The 5,342-nt window shown below is 41.0% G+C and overlaps 1 long non-coding RNA gene across 1 annotated transcript; it reads left to right on the top strand.

The window, feature by feature from the left end:
• Positions 1-1,748: 1,748 nt before the first annotated feature.
• Positions 1,749-4,134, top strand: LOC108959968. Its single transcript, XR_005551050.1, has 2 exons — positions 1,749-2,796; positions 3,957-4,134. It is a non-coding gene; the product is annotated as an uncharacterized LOC108959968 (long non-coding RNA).
• The last annotated feature ends 1,208 nt before the right edge of the window (positions 4,135-5,342 follow it).

Raw genomic sequence — 5,342 nt, forward strand, 5'->3', positions numbered from 1 at the left:
TAAACTAAGTGATCATGTGTGGTTGGTCATTTTAATGCTAATCTATTTCTAAAGAAAATGAAACACCCAATTGAATTGAAAATTGCGAAGCAGTAAGTAAACAATGAAGGAAAGCTATAAATCTATCACGCAATCTTAGAAAATATAAAAGAGAAACACAATTGAAAAAGATAAGAGGAAGAGAGGACCCGCAACTCGTCGGGTTTTATACAACAAAAGGAACCCGAGACATATGTCAGGGAAAATAATAGTACAGGATTATGGTCGAAATAGACATCGACCTTCACCGTTTTCATGTCTTTTCCATCTTCAAGATCCTAATCTAACATAGTCTAAGAACTATATAACTAGGTACATATAATGGAAAGAAACAAGTATACACATCAAAACAATAAAAAACACAACACCATGCCAAGGTTAATTCTCAAATAAATTCAATTTCACAAATCAAATTTGGGCATGGGGGTCGGCATTTGTCTTTCATGCGCAAGTCCCTCTAAAACACATATCTGATTCATTTTATAAGTTACAACCATTATTGATAAATTGAGTTCTCGCATGGCCAATAACACTTATAAGTCTCTTGGCCAAGTGCTCTGTGATCTCAGAGTTTTCTCTTAATATCATGCATCGTGTGACATCCTGAATTTCAGGTTCTGATTTCGATTGGATAAGATGGGCCTTTCGTCAACGTTACTATAGTGTTTTTCTCAGGTTGGCCACTCACGAGATAACTAGCTGTCCCAGGTGAAGCCATTCAGGGGATTTTAAACGCAATAGACTTGAGAATTCGACCGGGAATCGACTACTCGATTTGTGCTAGTCTGCGCAAGGGTCATTACGGCATTGTCAAAATCGATCAGAGACCGGAGATAGGTCGATTCGACTAAGATGTGTGATCAAGTGTGGATGATGCCACCTGATTGCAAAATTCTCATCGATCGACACTAAACCGATTTTCTGTCGTTTTGGGTACCCTGTGCCCGTATTTGAAACCTTGAAATTTTCACAATCATCGAGAGTTGCCAATGTGTCGAAGGAGTTCATTGTGGTTCGAAGAAAATCGACCACGGGTCAATTGCACCAAAATTCATAGAAGTTCCCGTAGGTAAGGTCACACTAAAAGCATGTTTGATTGAAAATAACCGCGAATTTGGTCGATTTCGGAAGTGAAAAGTCTTTCGTGTCATGAGTCATTTTAGGAACGTCGACTCACCTTTGGAGGAAATTCTGGAGAGTTCGGGATTTTTCGAGGAAATCGGGACGGACGATTCGGAGAACAAGCAGAAATTTAGATTGGTCAATTCGAAGAGACTTTTGACATCTGGTGTAAGCGAATCGGTGAATGGAAGTCGTTTGGGCTTTTTCGATTTCAAATGGGCCTGTCGGATTTGTTTGTTCGAAAAGTGGGCCGAGAAAAATGAAATAAAAGTTGGATTCGAAGAAAGTTTGTGGGATTGAAGGACCGTCTTATTTTGACTTTCAACAAAACTTCAATTTGATCAAGTGGGTATAGAACTTAGCTTAGCTTGACCTATTGAAATTGTTGTGTGGAAGTTGAACAAAACTATAACTTGGTTTTGTTTTGTTTTATCCTTATTTTTCCTTGAACCCACGCCCCTCGCACGCACGCCTCCATTTCTCCCTCAGCCGCACAGATCTCTTTTCCTCTCTCTCCGCGTGCGAACTTCCCCACCTTCACGTTCTTCTTTTAGTTTTCTCTCTCTCTCTCTCTTAGCTGCCCATCGACAGCTTTCCCCCCTGCAGAAATTCAACCTCATCTTTTTATCTTTGACCAAGCTTGCACTTATCCAAGAAACAAATATCTCTCTCTCACGTCGCTTTCCTTTTCCCTCTCCCTTATCTCTTTCTTTCTTTTTCTCTACGGAGCAAGCCCTGCAGCAGTCTTCGCACATGCTTCTTCCCTGTTGACCGCTCACGCCAACACACCCCACGCCGGTCAAAACCCCCTTGACAAAGCCCTCAATTGAAGATGCCAGCAACTGATTTCCTTCTGCTTCACCGATCCACGCGTCTTCACCATCTCCTGCAGCTTCACTCACCGAAGCATCCACCAGAGTCAATCAACAGAGCCGGTTTGTTGACTCCTTCGCTGGCTCTCTTCCATTCGGCCCACAACCCACCGAAGCATCGCCCTTGCACCTTCAGCTTACGAAGCCAGCTTCTGCCGAGTCTACTCCAGCGAACTTCTTCCAGGACGTTGACTTCCGTGGCTTCTTGGACGTGCGCCCCTCCGTCAGCAACGCCAGCTGCCATCCCCTCGTGCAGCTCGACTCCACCGAATTCCCTCAGCCAACCATCCGCGTGAGTTCCCCAACCGAAGCTGCTGCCTGGACCATGTCTTCAGTTCCACCGAAACCCAGCAGCTCATGTCATCTTCTCACCCGTGAGCTCAGCAACTCTCCAGCGAAACCATCTCTACCGAGGCAAGTTTCGAAGCCCATCTTCAATCAGCAACCCACAGTTTGGCCATAAGCCCAGCCCGTGAGCAAGAAGCCCACGCAGCAGTCCAGCAATTTCAGCCCATTCTCAGTCCATTGAAGTTGCTTTTTGGCCCACTTGATTTAGCCCATAATTCAGTGAAATCCAGCAAATTCTTTTGAGGCCCAAGCCCGCAAATTCCGGCCCACCGAATCAGTGGACTCAGCCCAGCTCGAGCAGCGAGCTTGTAGGCCGATTTCGGCCCCAGTTTGACCCCGGTCGGCGGACTCGCTTTGGAGAGAATCAAGCCTTGTCGCGTGCTCGTCGATTTGATCCGATCAAATCTTTAATCAAGTGAGTTTTACTCACTAATGCTTTATTAGTTTGATAATTATGCTTAGGGTTGGTTAGATTTAATTAAGTGCAATTAGGTGGTTATATTAGGTTAGAACAATTAATTTAGTGACTTAATGATGCATGTTAGGTGGTTAGACCTAGTTATTAGCAAGTAGAAAGGTTCGGTTATTTATTGAATGCATCTCGGGATTTTTCCCGTTTCAGGCTCCAATAAGGCAATATGGGCCTAAATTGGATTTTTATTATTTATTTATTTAATTTTCGAAATTAATTATTTAATTAATTATTTTTCCAGAAATTCAATCGGGATGGCCAAAGGCCTAATTTCATGCTGATTGTCGTGGTGTAGCCCGTTTATTTATTTGAGCTCTACGTTGTGTGAATTGAATTAATTGTGAAATTTGAGGATTTGTCCTAAATTATTTGTTATTGAATATTTGATTGATGGATGGCCGAGTATGGGTATATAGCACCAGTTACGTTGATGGGCTATATAGTAAAGGGAATGGTGAGAGCTAACTGAGAATGTTATTGGCTGAGACCAATCAGGTACGATGTTATTGGACATACGTGGTTCGGTGATTGGAAGTATCACTGGCGAAAATGGCGCCTTAAAGAACGCACGTGAATGACTTATAGACAAACGTGGTTCGGTGATTAAGGAAATATCACCTGGTGAAAACGATGCGCTTAAACTCACGATGTTGTCTATTGCCGATGTCACCTTGGCGAAAACGGCGCCCTAGAAAGGACACGTGGTTCGGTGATCGAGGATATCACCAAAAAACAAAGCGCCTTAAAGAACGCATGGTGTCGGTGATCGGTATGTCATTGGCGAAAACGACGCCCGAGAAACACATGTGATTTGGTGAATGAGTACACCACTGGGAGATCATGGTATGAGTGGGAATGACCTAGAGAGGGTCTGATTGACATGTAATCGACTAAGTCGATTGACCAGTGCTTGATCGTATGTCGTGAATTGTTTGAATATATGTGTTTAGCCTTAAACTGCAGGTTGGAACTGAGGCGAAGGTAAGTCCTCTGACTTGTGCTGTGCATAGGCAACCTAGACGGTGTATTGGTTTACTAATCGGGTATTAGGGGGTAGAACTTGCTGAGACGTGATCTCATTGGTTATTGAATAACCATTTCAGGTCCTTGGATGCAACGGACTTGGATTTTGAAGATCTCGAAAGTCCAGTGCAGTCTGCTGAAGGCTCCAGTTGAAGTGTAGAGGATGATGGAGAGGAGGACAGGGACCCGTAGTTTGTAGAACCCCACTCTTGTTTGTAGACCTTATTTTTACACTGGCTTAAGTTGAATTTGACTTAATAGTTCACCTTATATATATAGGTGCACTGGTTTGCAATGTATATATATGAGTGAACGTTTTAAAGGTTTGAAACTTAATCCTACTGTGTTATTCCAATGTTTTATTGTCTGGGGATAATTTATATGCTTCCGTATGTGCTTAATAAATTAAAGGGTCGGCGATGCGTCCTGGGACGTCGCTATTAATTGACCAAGGTAAGGGATGTGTGCGTGCTTGAGGATCGGGGTATGACACATCGACCCTATCATACATCTAAAAGTCACATGCATTGTAGGAATTAAACATGTATGCAGGTCTTTTGGACCTTGTTTTTCAAACAATCAAATAGTAAAATGAACTATCAAGGGGTCATTCATTACCAAGAGCATGCGCCAATCACAAACATGGATGTTTCTAATGAATGGCGTAACTATATGCATGATGGTACATGTGATATTTCAAAAACATCTTTTGAAAATCGTTCATAAAATGTTTTGAGACAAAGTGTTGTCTCAGCTATGAAAAGCATTCAATTGCCGAGGCTAACTTGGGGCTCACATAAATGCACTCACAAACGTCGCAGGTATTTTGAATACAATTCAAATCATGACGTTCACAATTGTCAAATCAAGATTTAAGAAAGATTTTAAAAATATTTCGGATTAAGAAATATTTATGCTATGGAATACATTCAATTGCCAAGACTAGCTCAAGACTCACATAAATGCACTCACAAGTGTTGCAGGCATTTTAAATATGATCCAAATCACGATCTTCCTTAAGCCAAATCGAATTTTTGGAAAATAACTTGTTAACAAACTGTTTTTAGAAAATATTACATATACCAAAGCATTTTTTAAATTTGATTTGAAAAGAAAATTCGTTGAAAATAATTTAACAATGAATATCAAGATATTTAAATAACCTTTTATGAAGATAGAATGACCCAAGTTCGTGTAGAAACTAACTTAAGAAATTTACCTAAACAGTCACAATCAACTTCACATCTAGAAATTTCAGAACAAGCATGTAAAAATAGCAAAATTAGGCAATTTCTAATGATAATTTGGCGATGAAAAAATTCCCTAACATGCATGACAGGATAAAAATAACCTTTCTGAAGAAAGTTTTCCTAATGGAGCTACATATGATTTTACAAAAATCAAACAACGAGCAATGGCATGTCAGAAAATTGTTAAAATAGCAGGACACTCAGTCAATATCACAA

This window comes from Eucalyptus grandis, chromosome 5 (assembly GCF_016545825.1).
Source record: "Eucalyptus grandis isolate ANBG69807.140 chromosome 5, ASM1654582v1, whole genome shotgun sequence".
Classification (NCBI taxonomy): Eukaryota; Viridiplantae; Streptophyta; class Magnoliopsida; order Myrtales; family Myrtaceae; genus Eucalyptus; species Eucalyptus grandis.